We start from the raw sequence: 24,134 nt of genomic DNA, 5'->3' as shown, positions 1-24,134 counted from the left end.
TTGAAAGGATTATATAAAGTAATAAAAGATTAAGATTCATTGGAAAAAAGTAGGAGCATGATTCTTTTCTTGGTGACTTCATGGAGTTACAAGCTGAACTGAAGGAGACGTGATCCTTTCACTTTTTGTGTAAGTAGAGTTGTCAAAATGTATCCCTGGGAATCTCTTGAAAGGAAACATTCATTTTGCATTCATTCCTTACTTTGTATTTCTACTTCAGCACTTTCATCCCTGTTACTACTTATGCCTCGTTTGGCATGTGTTCTCTTGTCTTCCCCTTCTCTGCTCACAAATTTGTGAGAGTTGCACAGAGTGAAGGATGACTTCTTAAACTGCAGAGAAGTGTGGAGTTCATGTGATTTTAGAAAAAGCCTCTGCTTTTTACCATCTCTTTCAGAAGAGAGACTTGGGAACTGGGCATCCTTCAACAACTTCTCCAGCTCTGACACCATATGAGTATGCACAATGCCTCATTTCTAAGTTTTTGGAGCTATTGTATTTAAGATGGCTCCAGAGGTCAGAGGAAATAATTACTAAAGTTGGGTAGGTTTTAGGGTTCTTAGGGGCCGAAAATGTAATCTTGTTCTGAAGAACAAGAGCCGGACAGATTATTTAGGTCTTATGTCTTAAGACCTATCTTACCTCTATAGTTGCCGCCTATGATTCTTTACAACCTTTTAATCCTCATCCTTCCTGCACTAGTATTCCAGTTACAGCTTCTTTGACCAGTCATTATCTCAAGCTATATACTGTAACTCAAGTCCAGTTCTTTCAAATACCAAATACCAAACTGACACAAATACCAAACTGAATACACAAATACACAAATACCAAACTGAAACCAACTCTTGGCTGTGGCCTTTTTAAAACAAACAAAAGACCTGCCTTTTTCTAATCTTTAGGAAACCTAAGGTCTAACTTAATTCTATTTCTATTTTTCCAACTGCAATCCTTGGCAACCCATTCAGGATCACATGTAATTTAAAAATATCCAAAAATGGGCCTTAATGAAAAAGAAGCTAGCCACAGATCATATTATTCTTTAATGTCAGAAATAACTTTTAAGGAATGTTAAAAATAATGTGGGTACAGCTACACTGGAAAACTGTTTAAGTTTCTTAAAAAATTGAGCAGACACTTAGTATACAACTCAGAAATTATACTCTTGGGCATTTATCCCAGAGAAAAACATGACAGAGAAAAACCTGTACACAAATATCCACAGTAGCTTAATTTGTAATAGCTAAAAGCAGTAAACAACTCAAATGTCTACAAACAGGTGAATGGTTAAACTATGGTACATCCATACCACGGACCACTACTTTTCAATAAAAAGGAATGCACTATTGCTACACACAACTTAAAGAGATTACGCTGAATGGAAAAGCCAATCTCATAAGGTTGTATATAATTCTATGTATAGTCATGCATCACTTAACAACAGGAATACATTCTGAGAGTACGTCGTTAGGAGATTTCATCGTTGGGTGAAAGCGTATTATGAAAAGAAACAGCAATGGACTATCCTATTATCTACACTGGCCACTAGTTGCATGAGTGTGGGACCTCTAATTATGTTACTAAGTCTCCCTGAACCTCATCTGTTAAGCAGGGATTAGAATAATACCGCCCCCACAAAATTATGAAAATCAAATTACAGGTAAGAATTGTGCCTGGCACTCAAAGTACTCAGTGAGTGTTAGTTAACTGTTATTAACTATTTTGTTATGGGGATGGGGGAATCATTTATAAAGGCAAGAATCCTAAAGTAGACAACAACCCTCTCACCTGGGGTCAGACCTAATGTGGCAAATGCTTGGCTTTCTATTTTAAAGGTCTGAGCTACTTTGGGGAGGGTCACCTGTGGGTAAGCTAGGCACTAGGTGATTTTGCAGTAGGTTTGTTTACACCAGCACACCACAAACATGTGAATGATATGTTGGGCTGCAATGTTATGATGGCTATGCTGTCACTAGATAAGAATTTTTCAGCTTCCTTATAGTCTTACAGGACCACTATTATATATATAGTCCATTGGTGATCAAAACATTGTTATGCTGTACGTGACTGCATGTAATATTTTCAAAATGATTGTATCACAGAGATGAACAGATTAGGGGTTGCCAAGAGTTGGGGATGGTGAAGGGATGAGTGTGTGAGTGTTATTATCCAGGGGTGGCATAAGAAAGATCCTTTGTGGTGGTAAGACATTTGTGCATCTTGATTGTGGTGGTGGTTATACAAATCTGTGCTTGGAATAAAGTTGCAAAAAGCCATACGCACAAATGAGCATATGTAAAATATAGTGAAGTGTGAGTAAGGTCTGTAGATTGTAAGTTTTCTGATTGGAACATTGTTGTTTAGTTGTCTAAGGTGGCACACTGGGGAAGCTGGGTGAAGAGTACATGGAAAAATCTGTACTATTTTTGCAACTTCCTATGAGTCTTTAATCATTTCAAAATAAAAGTTAAAGAATAAAAAAAGTGAGATCTCAAAAAGCTGTGTTGTACATTTCACATAAATGAAATAATATATTGCAATTAGTATCACCATCTCACAGATAATGAAACTGAGCCTAACCCTAGTTAAATTTCTTGTCCAAGAACGTACAGCATATTCAGGTTGTCAAGCTCAGATGTGTGAGTTCAAAGCTTTTCCACCATGGTGCTTCCAAGGAAACTAACCAAAAATTTTTTCATTAAGAAGCTTTCCACTTTTGGCAGTGTGGAATCCAGATTGGGGTTTCTCAACTTTGGCACTATTGACATTTGGGTCCAGATCCTTTTTTGTTTTAAAGGAGTTGTCCTGTGCATCGTAGAATGTCTAGTATCATCCCTTGTCTCTGATCACTGGATGCCAGTGGCACCCCCTCCCCAGTTGTGACAACGAAAAATGTCTCCAGACTTGGCCAAATGTCTCCTGGGGGATACAATTGACCATGGTGACTTGCTACCTATTGTCAGCAGTATTACGAGCGTGCATTTTCCACTGGTTCCATTTGCATACCCAACATTTGTGTACACAACAATAACAATTTTATTTTAACTTACATATTGTAATTGTACATATTTATGGGGTACAATCTGATATTTTGATACATATATATGTTGTGTAATAAGGGGGTCAGAGTAGCTAATATACCAATCACCTCATGCATTTATCATTTTGATGTGGTGAAAATATTCAAACATCTCTCCTTTAGCTATTATGTAATATGCACTACTTAACTGTTAACCTTAGTCACCGTACTGTGCAATAGAATATCAGGACTTATTCCTTCTAATAGTAATTTTGTACCTGTTGGCCAACCTCTCCCTTGTCACCCCTGCCCCTGTCCTTCCTTCCCCAGTCTCAGGTAACCATGGAAACATTTAATATTTGCATATTCTTTCTCTTGACCTAGTCTCTGGGCATAGTTACCTAACTCTCAGTCTCTCCCTGAGATTCTATGAGATAGCTAAATTCATGCAATAAGTTGCTGTTCTGCATCAATTAGCTGAGATGTGTTATGTTATACATAATTGAGAACTATAATTGATATAAGAAGCTTTTATTTATTGAAAGAAAACCTAATTAATATTTTTTACATTCTAGGATGTTTTTATGGAGCAGTTGGATGGGGGAGAGGGGAAATGGGAAGGAAATGGGATGAAAGGAGGAGGAAGGAAGAGGGGTGGGATTGAGGCCTGTGGCACCCCCCTCATTCCCACAGGGGCAACTGGGGGGCTTCCAGGGGTGGCTTTGTCATTGCCAGGCTGGGTGCAGATGTCGGGGGGTGTGGCAAAAGCCCTCCCCCTCCGCCATCCCAGCTTGGGAACTCAGGGCCCTTCTTGCTGTGGCTTGGTGGTCATCACTGGGCTGGTTGCATGTGTCGGGGGGTGTGTGGCAGAAGCCTGAGGCCCCCCACTGCCCTGGCTTAGGAGAGCCCAGGGAGCTTCCTCTGGCAGCTTGGTGATCTCTGCTGAGCTGGCTGTGGGTGTCAGGAGGGTGTGGCCAAGGCTTTTGGCCCCCCACTGCCTGCCTAGGGAGAGGCCCGGGTGAGAAGCTTATCTTTTAAATTTTCGATTTCTTTCATCAGTGTTTTGTACTTTTCAGTGTACAGATCTTTTACCTCCTATAGTTAAAGGAGTGTCTTAAGTGTCGTTTTGTAATAGCAATTGTAATGGGATTGTTTTCTTGATTTCTTTGTTGTTGTTAAAAAAAAAAAGTTACTGATTTTTGAATGTTGACTTTACATCCTGAAACTTGATGAATTTGTTTATTAGTTATAACAGTATTTTTTAATGTAGTCTTCGTTGTTTTCTGCATATAGGATGATGCTATCTGCAAACAAATAATTTTCTTATTTCTTTATGGTTTGGATGACTTTTATTTCTCATCTAATTGCTGTAACTAGAACTATGTTGAAAGAACTGACAATAGTAAACATCCTTTCCTTGGACTAAATCTTAAAGGAAAAAGCTTTCAGTTTTTCCCAATCACTATGCTGTTAGCTGTAGGCTTTTCATAAGTGGACTTTATTGTGTTAAGTTCATTCTATACCTAGTTTGTTGAGTTTTTTATTTTTTATCATAAATGAATGTTGAACTTTGCCAAATGCTTTTTTGCATCAATTGAGATGATCATGTGGTTTTTATTCTTTTATTTTGTTAATGTGGTTTATCACATTGGTTGATATGCATATGATTTTCCATAAATTTTATTTATTTATTATCTATTTTTTAAAGAAAAACTTGTTTATGTGTATAATACATTGGAGAAATTGTTTGGAATCATTTTGACTATGCAGAAATGTGACCACCGGACTTCTTAACCAAGGTGTGGGGCTATCAGATCCATGAAACTAATTAAGTCAAATGAGAATGAGCATTTGTGAAGGTAATTCACTTACCTTATTTTTCTGATCCCACTCTGTAAAAGAGAAAATATTCTCAAAAGAAAATAATGGCTGCAGTTGGCTTTTATGATCTTTTTTTCCCCCTGTTTTTTACTTTCCTCTTTTTTCCCTTTTTCTTCCTCTTTCCTCTTTTTTTTTTTTTTTTTTTTTACTATTTTTACTTTAACATTTAATAATACATATTTCTGGGGTACCATGTGTTGTTTTAACACATGCAAATACTATACATTAATTCACTTAGGATAGATAGCATAGTTTCGTACCCATTAATCCATGATTTTCCCTTCCATTAGTCCTCCTTCCCCTCCTGGCGTCTGGTAACCACTATTCTACTGTCTAACTTCTATGAGGACAACTTATTATTATTTTTATTTTTTAGATTTCACATATGAGTGAGACCATGCAGTATATTTTAATTAGCATTCATCATTGCAAATCGTAATCCTTCCCCATGCCCTTTACCCAACCTATCACCCAACCTCCAACCCCCTTCCCTCCCTGCCCCCCATCACTAGTATCCTTAGATTTATTCTATCCTTCTGAAAGTTCAATGCAGTACTGTGGTCTTCTCTTTCTTTCTTTCCTTCTTTCTTAGCACCCAGTTATGAAAATGCAGTATTTCTCTTTCTGCATCTAGCTTATTTCACTTAACATAATTTTCTGCAGGCTCATCCATGTTGCTGCAAATGGCAGAATTTCATTCTTTTTTATGGTTGTGTAGTATTCTGCTGTGTATATATATACCACATTTTCCTTATTCAATTGTCCATCAATGGACATTTAGGTTGGTTCCATATTTTGGCTATTGTAAGTAGAGCTGCAATGAACATGGGAGTGTAAGTATCCCTTTGACAGGATGATTTCCATTCCTTTCCATATATACCCAGTAGTGGGATTGCTGGATCATATGCTAGCTCTGTCTGTAGTTGTTTGAGAAATCTCCATACTGTTTTGCATAATGGCTGTGCTAATTTACAGTCCCACCAACAGTGCAGAAGTGTTTCCCTTTACCCACATCCTCACTAGCATTTGTTATTCTCAGTCTTTTTAATAATGGCCAGTCTAACTGGGTTGAGATGATATCTCAATGTGGTTTTGATTTGCATTTCTCTGATGACTAGTGACACTGAGCATTTTTTCATGTACCTGTTGGCCGTTTGCATGTCTTCCTTTGAAAAATGTCTGTTCATCTACTTTGCCCATTTTAAAAATTGGATTATTTGGGTTTTTTACTCTATAGTTTAAGTTCATTATACATTTTGTATGTTAATCCTTTCTCAGATGTATAGTTTGCAAATATTTTCTCCCATTCCATAGGTTGTCTTTCTACTCTGACTGTTTCCTTGGCTGTGCAGAATCTTTTTAGTTTGATATAATCCCATTTGTTTATTTTTTCTTTTGTTGCTTGTGCTTTTGGGGTCTTCTTCATAAAGTCTTTGCCCAGTCCTAGTTCTTGGAATGTTTCCCCTATGTTTTCTTTTAGTAATTTTATGGTTTTGGATCTTATATTCAAGTCTTTAATCTGTTTTGAGTTGATTTTGGTAGATGGTAAGAGATACTTGTACGGTTTCATTCTTCTGCATATGGATGTCCAATTTTCCTAGCACCATTTATTGAAGAGGAAGTCTTTTCCCCAATGTACGTTCTTGCTGCCTTTATCAAAGGTCAGTTGGCTGTAGGTATGTGGGTTGATTCCTGGATTTTCTATTCTGTTCCATTGATCTGATTGTCTGTTTTTATGCAAGTACCATGCTGTTTTGGTTACAATAGATTTGTAATATAATTTGAAGTCAAGAAGTGTTATGCCTATGGCTTTATTTTTTATTTTTCATTTTTGGCTTAGGATTGCTCTTGCTATTCAAGGTCTTTTGTTGTTCCATATGAATGTTAGGATTGTTTTATTTTATTTCTGTGAAGAACATAATTGGTATTTTGATGGGGCTTTCATTGAATCTGTAGATTGCTTTGGGTAAAATGGACATTTTCTTGATGTCAATTCTTCCCATTCAAGAGCACGGAATGTCTTTCCACCTTTTTGTGTCCTGTTTAACTTATTTCAATAGTGTTTTGTAGTTCTCATTGTAGGTATCTTTCACCTTATTAGTAAGTCGATTCCTAAGTATTTTACATTTTTGGCAACCATTGTAAATTGGCTTGCTTTCTTGATATCTTTTTCTGCTAGTTTGCTATTGGAGTATAAAAATGCTACTGATTTGGGGGTGTTGATTTTGTGTCCTGCAACCTTACTGAAATTGTTAATCATCTGTAAGAGTTTTTTGGTAGAGTCTTTAAGATCATGTCATCTTCAAACAGGGACAGTTTGACTACATCCTTTCCAGTCTGGATGCCCTTTATTTCTTTCTCTCACCTGATTGCTCAGGCTAATACTCCAGTACTATGTTAAGTAGGATTGGTGAGAGTGAGCATGCTTGTCTTGGCCCTGTTCTAAAAGGAAAAGATTTCAGCTTTTCCCCATTCTAGATTATATTGGCAACTCATTTGTTGTATACGGCTTTTATCATGTTGAGGTAATTTCCTTTTACACCTAATTTGCTAAAAGGCTTTATCATGAAGGATGTTGAATTCGATCAAATGCTTTTTCTGCATGCATTGATAATAATATGGGTTTTGTCCTTGATTTTGTTGATGTGGTGTATCCCATTTATTGTTTTGTGTATGTTGAACCACCTTTGCTCCCTGGGATGAAACCACTTGACCATGGTGTATAACTTTTTTGATGTGTTGCTATACTCTAATTGCTAATATTTTGTTGAAGATTTTTGCATTTATGTTTATCAAGGATATAGGCCTGTTATTTTCTTTTTTTTTTTTTTTGTCATTTTTTTTCTGGTTTTAGTATCAGGGTGATGCTGGCCTCAAAGAATGAGTTTGGGAGAATGGCTTCTGTTTCAATCTTTTTTAATAAATTGAAGAGAATTGGTATTAATTCCTCTTTAAACATTTGATAAAATTCAGGTATAAAGCCACCTGGTCCTAGGCTACTCTGTGTTGGAAGATTGCTGATTACTGCTTCTATCTTGTTTGTTACTGGTCTGTTCAGATTTTCTATTTCTTCTTGGTTCAATATTGGTGGTTTGTATGTGTCCAGATATTTATTCATTTCCTCCAGATTTTCATATTTGTTGGTGTACAGTTGTTTACAATAATCTCTCATGATTCTTTGTATTTCTATCGTTTTGGTTATAATGTCTCTCTTTTCATTTCTGATTTTTGTTATTTGGGCCATCTCTTTTCTTTTCTTTTTTTTCTTGTTTTGTTAACCTAGATAATGGTTTATCTATTATATTTATCTTCTCAAAAAAAAACAACTTTCTGTTTCATTGAGCTTTTGTATTGCTTTTTGGGTCTCTATTTCATTTAGTTCTGCCCTGATCTTGATTATTTCTTTCCATTTACTACTTTTGAGATTGGATTGTTGTTTTTCTAGTTCTTTGAGGCACAGTGTTAGGTCACTCTATTTTTTTTAATGTTTTGTTTTGCTTTTATTGGTTGTGAATATTCATGGAGTACAAAGCAAGTTGTCACCACTCATGCCTAGGATGTGATGACCACATCCATACCGGGAGCATGTCCATTACCACAAATTCTGATTATACCCTGTGTCCCCCACCCAATTATCCCCAACCTCCCTCGCCATCCCCCTTTCCCCACTCCACTTTGTATCCCTAGGTATGTTCTCTCCCTTTGCAAGTCCAACACACCACTGTGGTCCTTCTTTCCTTTCTTCTTTATCTTTTACCTCCCACTTATGAGAGAGTACATGTGGTATTTATCCCTCTGTGCATTCCTTATTTCACTCAACATAAGTTTCTGTAAGCTCATCCATGCTGTTGCGAATGGGAGAATTTCATTCTTTTTTATGGCAGAGTAGTATTCCACAGTGTACATATACCACATTTTCCTTATCCAATCATCCATCGATGGACATTTATTTTGATTACATATCTTGGCTATTATGAACAGAGCTGCGAAGAACATGGGGGTACAGTTATCCCTTCAACATGATGATTTCCTTTCCTCTGGGTATATACCCAGAAGTGGGATTGCTGGGTCATAAGGAGGATCTATCTGTAGTTGTTAGAGAAACCTCCATACTGTTTACCATAGTGGTTGTACCAATTTACAGTCCCACCAATAGTGTAGGTGCATTCCCTTCTCTCTACACCCTCACCATCATTTGTTATTCTCATTCTTTTTGATTATAGCCATTCTAACTGGGGTGAGATGATATCTCAATGTAGTTTTAATTTGCATTTCCCTGATGACTAGTGATGTTGAGCATTTTTTCATGTACCTATTGGCCATTTATATGTCTTCTTTTGAAAAATGTCTATTCAGTTCTTTTCCCCATTTTTTAATTGGGTTGTTTGTTTTTTTACTGTATAATTGCTTGAGTACCTTGTATATTATGGATATTAAGCCCTGTCAGATGCATAGTTAGCAAAAATTTTCTCCCACTCTGGAGGTTGTCATTTCACTCTCTGTTGATTGTTTCCTTTGCTGTGCAGAAGCTTTTTAGTTTGATATAGTCCCATTTGTGTATTTTTTCTTTTGCTGCCTGTGCTTCCAGGCTCATGTTCATAAAGTCTGTGCCCAGACCTAGTTCCTGAAGTGTTTCACCCATATTTTCCCTTAGTAATTTTACAGTTTCAGGTCTTATACTTAAGTCTTTAATCCATTTTGTGTTAATTTTAGTATATGGTGAGAGGAACATGTCTACTTTCATTCTTCTACACATGAATATCCAAGTTTACCAGCACCATTTATTGAAGAGGCAGTCTTTTCCCCAATGTATGTTTTTTTTTTTCCCTGAAAGTACCCGAGTTTTTTTTATTATTTTTTTAAAAATTTTTATTTTGTCAATATACATTGTGGCTGATTATTGCTCCCCATCACCAAAACCTCCCTCCCTTCTCCCTCCCCTCCTCCCCCCCAACAATGTCCTTTCTGTTTGCTTGTCGTATCAACTTCAAGTAATTGTGGTTGTGAGATCTTCTCCCCCCCCCCCGTTTTTGTGTGTGTGTGTGTGTGTGTGAATTTATATATTAATTTTTAGCTCCCACCAATAAGTGAGAACATGTGGTATTTCTCTTTCTGTGCCTGACTTGTTTCACTTAATATAATTCTTTCAAGGTCCATCCATGTTGTTGCAAATGGCAGTATTTCATTCGTTTTTATAGCTGAGTAGTATTCCATTGTGTAGATATACCACATTTTCCGTATCCACTCATCTGATGATGGACATTTGGGCTGGTTCCAACTCTTGGCTATTGTAAAGAGTGCTGCGATGAACATTGGGGAACAGGTGTACCTTCGACTTGATGATTTCCATTCCTCTGGGTATATTCCCAACAGTGGGATAGCTGGGTTGTATGGTAGATCTATCTGCAATTGTTTGAGGAACCTCCATACCATTTTCCATAGAGGCTGCACCATTTTGCAGTCCCACCAACAATGTATGAGAGTTCCTTTTTCTCCGCAACCTCGCCAGCATTTATCATTCAGGGTCTTTTGGATTTTAGCCATCCTAACTGGGATTAGATGGTATCTCAGTGTGTTTTTGATTTGCATTTCCCGGATGCTGAGTGATGTTGAGCATTTTTTCATATGTCTGTTGGCCATGTGTATATCTTCCTTAGAGAAATGCCTACTTAGCTCTTTTGCCCATTTTTTAATTGGGTTGCTTGTTTTCTTCTTGTAAAGTTGTTTGAGTTCCTTATATATTTTGGATATTAGCCCTTTGTCAGATGTATATTTTGAGTTAAAAGACAACCAACAGAGTGGGAGAAAATATTCCCAATGTTTGTTTTTGATCCCTTTGTCAAATATCAGATGACTGTAAGCCTGAGGGGTGATTTCTGGGTTCTCAATTCTGCTCCACTGGTCCAAGTGTCTATTTTTATGCCAGTACATGCTGTTTTGGTTACTATAGCTTTATAGTATAATTTGAACTAGGATAGAGTTATGCCTCTGGCTTTATGTTTTTTGCTCAAGATTGCTTTGGCTATTTGGGGTCTTTTGTTGTTCCATATGAATGTTGGGACTGTTTTTTCCATTTCTGTGAAGAATGTCATTGCTATTTTGATGGGGATTGTATTGAATCTGTAGATCACTTTGGTTGGTATAAATATTTTCACAATGTTAATTCTTCCAATCCAAGAGCATGGAATGTCTTTCCATCATTCTGTGTCTTCTTTAATTTCTTTCAACAGTGGTTTGTAGTTCTCTTTGTAGAGGTCTTCACCTCCTTGGTTAAATTGATTCCTAAGTATTTTATTTTTTTGTGACTGTTGTAAATGAGCTTATGTTCTTGATTTCTCTTTCTGTTACCTTATTATTGGAGAATATAAATGCAATTGATTTGGGCATTTATTTTGTATCCTGCAATGTTACTGAAATTATTAACCAGCTCTAGGAGTTTTTGATAAAGTCTTTGGGTTTTGCTATGTATAGTATCATGTCATTGATAAATAGGGACAGTTTGACTTCATCTATTCCAATCTGGATGCCCTTTATTTCTTTCTCTTGCCTGACTGCTCTGGCTAGTACCTCCACTACTATGTTAAATAGAAGTGGTGAGAGTGGGCATCCTTGTCTGGTTCCTGTTCTTAAGGGAAAAGCCTTCGGTTTTTCCCCATTCAGAATGATATTGGTGGTGGGCTTGTCATAGATGGCTTTTATTGTGTTGAGATACTTTACTTCTATACCTATTTTTGAGAGTCATTATCATGAAGAGATGTTGAAATTTGTCAAATGCTTTTTCAGCATCTATTGAGATAATCATATGGTTTTTGTCCTTCAGTTTATTAATGTAATGTATCACATTAATTGACTTTCATATATTGAACTATCCTTGCATCCCTGGGATGAATCCCACTTGATCATAGTATATAGTTTTTTTGATGTGTTGCTGTGTTCTGATTACTAATATTTTGTTGAGGATTTTTGCATCTATGTTCATTATGCATATTGGCCTGTGATTTTCTTTTTTGTTTTGTCTTTCTCTGGTTTTGGTATCAAAGTTATGTTGGCCTCATAGAATGAGTTGGGGAGAATGGCTTCTGTTTCAATTTTTTGGAATAGTTTGAGGAGAATTGGCATTAATTCTTCTTTAACGGTTTGATATATTTCAGCTGTAAAGCCATCCAGACCTGGACTTTTCTTGGTTGGAAGATTGCTGATTACTGTTTCAATCTTGTTGCTTGTTATTAGTCTGTTCAGTTTTTCTACCTCTTCTTGGTTCAGTTTGGGTAGTTTGTATGTGTCCAGAAACTTAGCCATATCTTCCAGGTTTTCATATTTCTTGTCATACAGTTGTTTATAATAGTCTCTAATGATTCTTCGTATCTGTGGTAACAGTTGTAATGTCTCCTTTTTTATTTCTAATTTTTGTTATTTGGGTCTTCATTCTTCTTTCTTTTGGTTAACCTAGCTAATGATTTGTCTATTTTATTTATCTTCTCAAAAAACCAAATTTTTCTTTCATCAGTCTTTTCTATCATCATTTTTTGGGTCTCTATTTCATTTAGTTCTTCTCTGATCTTAATTATTTCTTTCCATCTACTACCTCTAGGATTGGATTATTGTTGTTTTTCAAGTTCTTTGAGGTGTAGTGTTAGGTTGTTTATCTGAAGAGTCTTTCTGTTCTTTTCATCTAAGTGTTTATTGCAATAAATTTGCTTCTCAGTACTACTTTTACAGTATCCCAAAGGTTTTGATATAATATATCTTTATTTTTATTAGTTTCAATTAATTTTTTTGATTTCCTGTTTAATTTCTTCTTGGACCTGTGGGACATTCAGGAGCCTATTGTTTAGTTTCCATGAATTTGTATAGTTTCCAGGGTTTTGCTTGTTATTGTTATTTTTTTAACTTTATTTTATTTTGCCAGTATACAATGTGGTTGATTATGGTGGCCCATTACTGATACCCCCCTCTCTCTTTCCCTCTCGCCCCTCCTTCTCAACAACCTTATATCTGTTTACGTGTTCTATCAAATTCAAGGAATTGTAATTTTTGTGTCTTCTTCCCTCTCTCCCATTTCTTTGTGTATTTATTTATTTTTAGCTTCCATAAAAAAGTGTAAACATGTGATATTTCTCTTTCTGTGCCTGACTTGTTTCACTTAATATAATTCTCTCTAGGTCCATACATATTGTTGCAAATGGCAGTATTTCATTCTTTTTTATACCTGAGTAGTATTCCATTGTGTAGATATACCACATTTTCTGTATCCACTCATCTGTTGATGGACATTTGGGCTGGTTCCAACTCTTAGCTACTGTAAAGAGTGCTGCAATGAGCATTGAAGAACAGGTATACCATCGACTTGATGATTTCCATTCCTCTAAGTACATTCCCAACAGTGGGATAGCTGGGTCATATGGTAGATCTATCTGCAATTGTTTGAGGAACCTCCATACCATTTTCCATAGAGGCTGCACCATTTTGCTGTCCCACCAACAATGTATGAGAGTTCCTTTTTCTCTGCATCCTGGCCAGCATTTATCATTCACAGTCTTTTGGATATTAGCCATCCTAACTGGGGTGGGATGGTATCTCAGTGTGGTTTTGATTTGCATTTCCCGAATGCTGAGTGATGTTGAGCATTTTTTCATATGTCTGTTGACTATTCGTATATCTTCCTTTGAGAAATGACTATTTAGCTCTTTTGCCCATTTTTTAATTTGGTTACTTATTTTTTTCTTGTAAAGTTGTTTCAGTTCCTTGTACATTCTGGATATTAATCCTTTGTCAGATGTATATTTTGCAAACATTTTCTCCCACTCTGTTGGTGGTCTTTTAACTCTGTTAAGTGTTTCTTTTGCCATGCAGAAGCTTTTTAATCTGATATAATCCCATTTGTTTATTTTTCCTTTGGTTGCCCATGCTTTTGGGGTCCTATTCATGAAGGCTGTGCCCAGTCCTACTTCCTGAAGTGTTTCTCCTATGTTTTCATTAAGAAGTTTTATTGTTTCAGGGTGTATATTTAATTCTTTAACCCAGTTTGAGTTGATTTTAGTATATGGTGAGAGGTATGGGTCTAGTGTCATTTTCCTGTGTATGGATATCCAGTTATCCCAGCACCATTTGCTGAAGAGGAAGTCTCTTCCCCGGTGTATCGGATTGGTGCCTTTGTCAAAGATCAGATGGCTGTAAGTGTGTGGGTTGATTTCTGGATTCTCTATTCTATTCCATTAATCAGTGTGTCTGTTTTTATGCCAGTACCATGCTGTTTGGGTTAGTATAGCTTTGTAGTATAGTTTCAGGTCAGGTAGTGTTGTGCCCCCAGTTTTATTTTTTCTGCTCAGAATTGCTTTGGCTATGTGTGGTCTTTTGTTATTCCATATAAATGTCTGGATAGTTTTTTCCATTTCTGAGGAAAATGTTATTGGAATTTTGATGGGGATTGCATTGAATTTGTATATCACTTTGGGTAGTATGGACATTTTCACAATGTTGATTCTTCTAATCCAAGAGCATGGGATGTCTTTCCATCTTCTCGTGTCCTCTTTAATTTCTCTCAGCAGTTGTTTGTAGTTCTCATTATAGAGATTTTTCACATCCTTGGTTAACTCAATTCCTAAGTATTTTATTTTTGGGGTGGCTATTGTAAATGGGCAGGCTTTCTTGATTTCTCTTTCTGCATGTTCACTATTGGAGAATAGAAATAGTACTTATTTTCGTGTGCTGATTTTGTATCTTGCTACTTGGTTGAAAACATTTATCAACTCCAAGAGCTTTTTTTGTAGATGCTTTAGACTGTTTGATACATAGGATCATGTCATCTGCAAATAGGGACAGTTTGACTTCATCTTCTCCAATCTGTATGCCCTTTATTTCCTTCTCTTCTCTGATTGCTCTGGCTAGTACTTCCAACACTATGTTGAATAGGAGTGGTGAGAGTGGGCATCCTTGTCTAGTTTCTATACTTAAAGGAAATGCTTTCAGCTTTTCCCCATTCGAGATGATATTGGCAATGGGTTTATCATATATGGCTTTAATTATGTTGAGATACTTTCCATCTATACCTATCTTATAGAGGGTCTTTGTCATGAATGAATGTTGGATTTTATCAAATGCTTTTTCAGCATCTATTGAGATGATCATATGGTCCTTGTATTTGATTTTATTAATATGGTGTATCACATTCATTGATTTGCGTATGTTGAACCAACCTTGCGTCCCTGGGATGAATCCCACTTGATCATGGTGTATAATTTTGCATATGTGTTGCTGTATTCTATTAGCTAGTATTTTATTGAGGATTTTTGCATCTACATTCATCAAGGATATCGGCCTGTAGTTTTCTTTTTTAGTTGTATCTTTACCTGGTCTTGGTATCAGGGTGATGTTTGCTTCATAGAATGAGTTTGGGAGAATTGCCTCTGTTTCAATCTTTTGGAATAGTTTGTAGAGAATCAGTGTCAATTCCCCTTTGAATGTTTGGTAGAATTCTGCTGTGAATCCATCTGGTGCTGGACTTTTCTTTGTTTGGAGCCTTCTGATAACAGCTTCAATCTCTTTTATTGTTATTGGTCTGTTCAGATTTTCTACATCATTTTGGCTCAGTTTTGGTAGTTTGTGTGTGTCCAGCAATTTATCCATTTCCTTCAGACTTTGAAATTTTGGGGCATATGGTTCTTTATAGTAGTCTCGAATGATTCCTTGTATTTCAGGGGTATCAGTTGTAATAACATCTTTTTCATTTCTAATTTTTGTTATTTGGGTCTTCTCTCTTCTCTTTTCAGTTAGCCATGTTAATGGTTTGTCAATTTTATTTATCTTTTCAAAAACTCAACTTTTTGATTCATTGATCTTTTTTATCTTTTGGGGGATTACAATTTCATTAAGTTCTGCTCTGATCTTAATGATTTCTTTCCGTCTGCTAACTTTGGGTTTGGATTGTTCTTGTTTTTCTAGTTCTTTAAGGTGAAGTGTTAGGTTGTTCACTTGCCATCTTTCCATTCTTCTGAAGTAAGCATTTAATGTGATAAATTTACCCCTTAGTACTGCTTTTGCAGTATCCCACAGGTTTTGGTATGATGTATCATTGTTTTCATTAGTTTCAAGAAAGTTTTTGATTTCCTGTTTAATTTCTTCTTGGACCCATATGTCATTAAGTAGAATGCTGTTTAATTTCCATGTGTTTGTATAGTTTCCAGAATTTCATTTGTTACTGATTTCTAATTTTAATCCATTGTGGTCTGAAAAAATACATGCAATAATTCCAATTTTTTTGAATTATGCTGAGACTTGATTTGTGATCTAACATGTGATCTATCCTGGAGAATGATCCATGTGCTGATGAGAAGAATGAATATTCTGAGGTTGTTGGATGGAATGTTCTGTAGATATTTGCCAAGTTCAATTGGTCTAAAGTGTTGTTTAGATCTTGTGTTTCTCTGCTGATTCTTTGCCTAGATTATCTGTCCAATATTGATAGTGGGGTGTTCAGGTCCCCTGCTATTATGGCATTAGTGTCTATTTTCTTCTTTAGGTCTAACAGAGTTTGCTTTATAAATCTGGCTGCTCTGACATTGGGTGCATATATATTTATAGTTATTATGTCTTCTTGATGGATGAATCCTTTTATCATTATGTACTTGCCTTCATTATCTCTTTTTATGGTTTTTAGTTTAAAGTCTATTTTATCAGATGTAAGAATAGCTATTCCAGCTAGTTTTTCATTTCTGTTTGCATGGTAAATCTTTTTCCATCCTTTCACTCTTAGTCTATGTGAGTCTTTATAGGTGAGGTGGGTCTCTTGAAGGCAGCATATAGTTGGGTCCGCCTTTTTAATCCAGTTAGCCAATCTGTGTCTTTTGATAGGAGAATTTAATTCTTTTACATTAAGTGTTGTTATTGAAAAGCATTGATTTACTCCTAGCATTTTATTGATTTTTGTTTGGATGTCTTAAATGTCTTTTGTTCCTTTCTTTCCGATTTACTGTTGTCTTCTGTATTTGTTGGATTCTTGGGTTGTAGATAACCTTATTTTTTTTTTAGTGTGGCATTTTTATTTTACTAGTGGGTTTTGATTTTTCTTGAGTTTTTATGGCAGTGGTAGTTATTTTTCAGGAACAAAACCCAGTACTCCCTTGAATTTCTTGTAAGAGTGGTCGTGTGGTAATGAACTCCTGCAGTTTTTGTTTGTCTGAGAAATATACTGTTTGCCCCTCATTTCAGAAGGATAGCCTTGTGGGGTAGAGTATTCTTGGCTGGCAATCTCTGTCTTTTAGTATTTTGAATATATCATCCCATTCCTTTCTGGCTTTTAGGGTTTGTGATTAAAAGTCTGATGTTAGTCTGATTGGGGCTCCCTTATAGGTGATTTTTTGTGATGCTTCTCTCTTACAGCTTTTAAGATTCTCTCTTTGTCTCTGAATTTTGCCAATTGCACTATAACATGTCTTAGAGAAGACCTTTTTGGGTTGAATACAGTTGGAGATCTTTGAGCTTCCTGAATCTGAAGATCTGTGTCTTTTCCTATACCTGGGAAGTTTTCTGCCACTATTTTGTTGAATATGTTTTCAATGCAATCTCCTTTTTCCTCCCCTTCTGGAATATCCATGACTCGGATATTTGAGTACCTAAGGTTGTCTGATATCTCTGTTAGATTTTCTTCAATACTTTTAATTCTTTTTTTTTTTTTTTTGTCTGCCTGTGTTATTTCAAACAGCCCATCTTCAAGGTCAGAAGTTCTCTCTTCTGCTTCTGCAAGCCTGCTGGTTAAACTCTCTGTTGTGTTTTTTATTTCATTGAATGAATTCTTCAGCTCCGCAAGCTCTGCTGCATTCTTTCTCAGGGTATTGATTTCCTTGTACATTTCTTCTTTCAGTTTCTGTATACTTTTCCTCATTTCGTTGTGTTGTCGAGCTGAGTTTTCCTGTGTCTCATTTAATTTCCCTAGAATTTTCACTCGAGATTCCTTGTCAGACATTTCAAGGGCTTCTTGTTTTATAGGGTCTAGAGCTTGAGAGTTATTACCCTTTGCTGGTGTACTTTCTTGATTTTCCATACTTCTGGTATCTTTCCTTTGACATTTAGTCATTGTGGGAAGGAATTTCACGGTCCACTGGTTTGACACCATTATCTGGCTAGGATCCTGCTGGGGCTGCCAATTTGGCATGGCTGCCTCAGTGTCTGCTCGGTCACCCACTTTTGCCACAAGGTGTATGGTGTCCATGGGTCTCAGGCCTCTCCATGGAGGCCCCTCTCTGTTTGGCATGCACTTGGCAAGGCTGGGGATGGGGTCCAGCTGTGGTGAGGCCTTCCTGCTAGGTTGCGCACTGTTGCCACAGGGCCCGTGGTCTCCACAAGACTCGGGCCTCTCTGGTCAGTGTTCACTCAGCTGGGTTAGGGATGGGGTCCAGTGGTGGCGAGGCCTACTTGCTCAGTCACAAGCTGGCGCCATGGGGGCATTGTCTCCACAGGTCTCGGGCCTATCCAAGGAGGCACCTCTCTGGTCAGTGTGCACTCAGCCAGGCTGGGGATGGAGGTCCAGCAATGCTGAGGCCTACCTGCTCAGTCATGTGCTGGCACCACAGGGTGCATGGTCTCTGCAGAGCTCGGGGCCTTTCTGGGGGGTTGCCAGTCTGGTCGGCATGCACTCAGCTGGGCTCAGGATGGGGTCCTGCATCTCCTCCGAATACCATCACTCCAGCTGCAGTTAAAGATCGGTGCCTATGCTTGTTATTTATTTCCAGTTTTAGTGCATTGTGATCTGAAATGATGACTTGGGATGATTTCAGTTTTTTAAAATTTGCTGAGACTAGATTTGTTACCTAACATGTGGTCTATCCTGGAGAATGTTCCATGTGCTGATGAGAAGAAAGTATATCCTTAGTTGTTGGGTGAAATATTCTGTATATATCTGCCAGGTCCAGTTGGTCTAACGTGTAGTTTAAATCCTGTGTCTCTTTGTTGATTTGTTGCCTGGAAGATCTGTCCCATACTGAGAGAGGGGTGTTTAGGTCACCAACAATTAATGTATTAGGGCCTATTTCTTTCTTTAGGTCTAAGAGTGTTTGCTTTATATATCTATGTACTTCAGTATTGGGTACATATATATTTATGAATATTATGTCTTCTAGCTGGATAGATACTTTTATCATTATATAGTGGCCTTCTTTGTCTCTTTTTATTTTTTATTTTTTTAGTTTAAAGACTATCTTATCCAATATAACAATAGCTACTCCTGCTCGTTTTTGGTTTCCATTTGCATGGTATATCTTTTTTCATCCCTTCACTTTTAGTCTGTATGGGTCTCTATAGGTGAGATGGGTCTCTTGAAGACAGCATATAGTTGGGACTAGCTTTTTAATCCAATGAGTCAATCTGTTCCTTTTGAATGGGGACTTTAACCCATTCACATTTTGGGAGGTTATTGACAAGTATTGTTTAATTCCTGTCATTTAATTTCTTTTTGTTCAGATGTTTTAAATATCTTTTGATCCTTACTTCCCCTTTTATTTCTCTTCTTCAGTGTTGGATATTTGAGGTGGCATGATTTAGCTGCTTGCCCTTCTCACTGGCATTTTTGTTTTAACAGCAGGTTTTGCTTTTTCTTGTGTATCTGTGATAGTGACATTCATTATTCAGATTCCAGATGCAGGACTCCCTTGAGAATTTCTTGCAGGGCTAGTCATGTGGTGGTGAACTCCCACAATTTTTGTTTGTCTGGGAAATACACTATTTCTCCCTCACATCTGAAGTAGAGCCTTGCTGGGTAAAAAATTCTTGGCTGGCAATTTTTTTCTTTTAGTGTTTTGAATATATCATTCCACTTCCTTCTGGCCTGTAGGGTTTCAGTTAAGAAGTCTGCTCAGACTCACTCTTTACTTGTACAGCAAAGGCCCAAATCTCTCATTCAATTTCACTTCTTTCATTCTAATTTTCATCTCTAAAACAGAATTTTTTCAGGGAAACTTCCTTGACTCCCTGATTAGGCCAAATTTTAGGAATAGAATGAATGAATACAATTGTAACATGTCCATCTTAATCAAAGTAGGAATTCTTTTTACATTGTTATTGGATAACTTGATTTTTTAAATTTAGTGCATAATATGCATGAAGGAAAAGACTGTAGTTTGCTCTCAAAATCACAGATCCTGTAAAAATATGTATCTAATAAATAATTTGAATAATGTAAAATATGTTACTGATTACAGAATAATACTGAAATATTAGTGTTTTTTTCTCTGCAATTACCTTTCCATTTAGTCTTGTTGACTAGACAATTGCATTCCAAGCTTTTGATTTCCCGAAGCTATACAATAATGAAGAAATATAGTAGGAGTCCAGAGATGAAATGCATTTACTCTTAAAAAGGCAAGATAGAAGAAGAGATTTCCATGGACATAAATGTGGATGTGTTGGGAACCTGGCAGCAAATTATACCTAGAACTTGAATGTGGCAGCGTTCAGAGAAGCAGGTAAGCTTGAGAAGATTGACTGTATTGCCACCATTTCCAGCTAACCCTAATTCTCAATATGGGTGCATAGAGCTCCTATTTCTAATGTGACCATTCTCTGGAGCTAATGGGAGCCTCTAAAAGGAGCCTTTAGACCAAAGTTTAATTACTTTACTTGACTCCCTTATGACTTTGTTCAGAGGAAGATTGCTCACACTTTCCAACAATCAGAGAAATGTCAAGAAAAGAAAAAAGCATTTGAGACATGTTTCACCATTCTGAATACAAGTTTTCATGGAACAAGGAGAAAACAAAGTAATTCATTTTTTTCACAATCAATTTTGCAGATTAGAACCCCAAGGGCATTCATCATGTTCACACCCGCACATTCAGCATTAAATATATGACCATTTATAAAAGACTCATGAATAGACAGAGAATGAGCAAGGACTTGCCACATTGTGATAAGCCTGGGTTCAGGAATCTGGAAGGTCTGGTCTGGCACCTGACCTTACCACGTTATATATGCAGCTGAGCTGTGATAATTCTCTTTATCTCATGGTTAGTGAAATTGAATTGGTCATTGTTTCTCTTAGTTCTGGGTCAATGATAAAACTACATATTTCAGTGATGAGGTCTAGAATCTGCTGGAACTAACCAAGATTAACCACATGTACTTTAGCCACTCTTTGCCTGGGGGTCCTGAGCCCTGGGATACATTCACTGCCGCCACTTACTGTGGATTTGAATCACCTGGGGATTTTATACATTACTGATTCCTGGGCCTCGCTGCCAGAGGAGGGAAGATTTAGGTGATGTAAGGTCTTGCTTCTCAAACTATGGTTCACAAACTAACAGCATTAGAATCACCTGAGCTTTTGTCAGAAATTCAAATTCTCATGTGAATCCAGTGCTATAGAGTCAGAATCTGCATTTAAGACAAGATCCTCAAGTAATTTATATAGATATTCATGTTTGAGAATCCCTGTACCAGGCATTTGTTGCCCAAAGAAACACAATGTGAACCACATGCATGATTTTTAATTTTCTTGTAAACACATAAGAAGTAATAAGAAACAAGTATAACTAATTTTAATAATATATTTTATTTAATACAACCTACTTAAATATTGTTTCCACATATGACCAGCCACATTTCAAGTGCTCAATAACTACCAGTGGTCACATATTGGACAGCAAAAAGCTAGTGCATGAACAAAGTATTATATGTTCTTAAAAATCTTCAGGTGGTTTAAATCTATACTCAGAAGTGAGAAAAGCTGTTGTGTGGGGAACATAAAAGTTTTAGGTGTTTGACTTCAGCTAGTGTCAATATTTGATGGAGGTGTTTGACTTCAGGTAATGCCTATATTTAATGTTTTTCCAACCTTGGTGGCTTGGGGGCAGGTTGCAGAAATTCCTTACCTTGAAACTTCATCATCTTTAGGTTCATCTACAGGATAAATTTCAACTGGGGCTCAAGTTCCTTGACCTTGTAAACAAGCTCCTCCAGCTGAAAAGTGGGCCTGACGTTCTTCCGAGAGACCTCAGAGCAATAGGGGCACAATAAACCTTGTCCCTGGGGCTCCTTCTGCAGTAATTTGATGCACTGGAGGCAGCAGACATATCCACATTTCAGGTACACAGTTTTTTAGAGATAAGTTAGGCAGGTAAGAGCTACTTGCTTCTTTAAAGTGTTGAGCCATGGCCACTGTCAGGGGAACAATGTGCATGATATTAGAACTTCTATGAATGGAATCACTAATAGTTCTTGAAATACTTACGTCTTTACATACATAAATGTTACACTTTCCTCTGTGTAACTGAGATGGAAAAAAGGGAAAGAATTCACTCAAAGTACCATCAATGAGGCCTAGAGGGACTGCCACCCATTAGGGGAGCAGCAGCCCCTAGAGGGACTGCCGCCCATCAGGGGAGCAGCCCCGATTCAAAATCAGCCTTCCTTTTTATTGACGAGACAAGGAAGTTTTACAAGAAAAATCAGTTGATTCAATCATCAGGAGGACATAAAAACAGGCAGTGTAAAACTTGTAACCGCAGTAAATTAACAATGTGACATTTCAGAATGTAATTTGTAAAAAGCTAGGTTAATTCACCAACAGCTTGTCTTTAGTAAACATTTTCTTTTCCACCTACTTCCTACAGCAATTTCCTTAGCATATTTAAACAGCATTCAAGCATTTTCCTTAACATATCTTAAGAACAATCAGTAGGTTAAATAGTCAACAGTCATTCAAGCCTGAATCAAACCAGCAACCTAAAACAGTCAAAGTATACAATCCCATCCCTAAACAGTGATTAGAATTGATTAGATGGCTTTTGCCAAACTTATCTGTGGACTTTCATCCCCTACTCAAGAACCTTTTGGCTCATTCATGCATTATCTAAAAATCCTATTCTAAGATCAAAGGAGAATCAAGATTTCCAAACCACTACACATAAAGATATCATTGCCTATTTTGCAATCACTAGTACTAGGTAATGAAGACACACATAAGTACTAAAAGAAAGTGAGCCGAGACACCAGGTACCAATCAAGCTTTATTAAAGGAAAAGAATCTGCCAGGCTGTGCTCAAAGTGGAGGGCAGCCCAGGGCTGCCCTCAAAATGGAGAACAGCCCCAGATGTGGGGGTGAGAGAGCTTATAAAGGGCACCAAGGGCTGGCTGATACCGTCAAGGAGGGGCATTATGCTAATGCCAAAACTATGCGACCAGGGTCAAGACCTGTGCCCTTGCAGAAGCAAAAGGGTTTCTGTTTTGTAGAAGTCACAAGGCTTCTCACAAAGGGAAGAGGGGAGGGGCTTGGTGCTGGAGTGGGAGACAAGGACAGTGGCCATATTGTGCTTATTGTGTGCACAATGGCACCGGTCACATCCGAGATCCATCATTCCTGCCTTGTTAAGTATAGGGAGAAGGGAAAAGGGGTGAAGGTCTCATCCTTCTGAAGCTACTTCCTGCTGGAGATGGGTGAAGATACAGAAAAAATAAAAGATTTTATGTTGGTGGGTAAAACAATTAGGTGGCAGGGTATTGGTTTTGTGTGGGGAGGCTGTATTCTTCTGGGGAAGGATCACTGGTTCTGAGGGGCTGGTATCCTCCTCCCATGAAGAATTCAGTGAACTTTTGGTTGGTGAAAGCCTGCATACTTTCCTTTAAGAAATTAGAGAAACACCAAAAGAGACAGGGACCAAAAATTAGGATGAGTCCCAGCACAGTTAGGGGTCCTAGTAGGGGCATAAGCCAGGGTAGCCAAGGGTTCAGTGACTGGGGCCACCCCCAAGGTGTGTTTGTGTTTTATAACCCTTTGCATCAGTGATCAATGCTTGCCTTTAAATGGTTTAAGTTGTTTTGGATCACCTCGGACTCATTTACATAATAACAGCATTCCTCCCACAAGAAGAGGCAGGTGACTTCCTTCTCTGCTGTAAGGAAGTCAAGGGCCCAATAGTTCTGTAAAGCGACTGTTGCAAGTGAGGTGACCTGTCACTGGAGGGAGGAGATTCTATCTATACTTAGTTCTTCTGAGAGTTTTTTTTTTTTTTTGCAATTTTTATTTATTTATTTTTTTTTTAATTTTATTTTCTCGATATACATTGTGGCTGATTATTGCTCCCCATCACCAAAACCTCCCTCCCTTCTCCCTCCCCCCCCCCAACAATGTCCTTTCTGTTTGCTTGTCGTATCAACTTCAAGTAATTGTGGTTGTTATATCTTCTCCCCCCCCTGTTTTGTGTGTGTGTGTGTGTGTGTGTGTGTGTGTGTGTGTGAATTTATATAT

This window comes from Cynocephalus volans, chromosome 3, assembly GCF_027409185.1.
Source record: "Cynocephalus volans isolate mCynVol1 chromosome 3, mCynVol1.pri, whole genome shotgun sequence".
NCBI classification, from domain to species: Eukaryota; Metazoa; Chordata; class Mammalia; order Dermoptera; family Cynocephalidae; genus Cynocephalus; species Cynocephalus volans.
The sequence above is the reverse complement of the archived record's forward strand: the minus strand, read 5'-3'. Positions refer to the sequence as shown.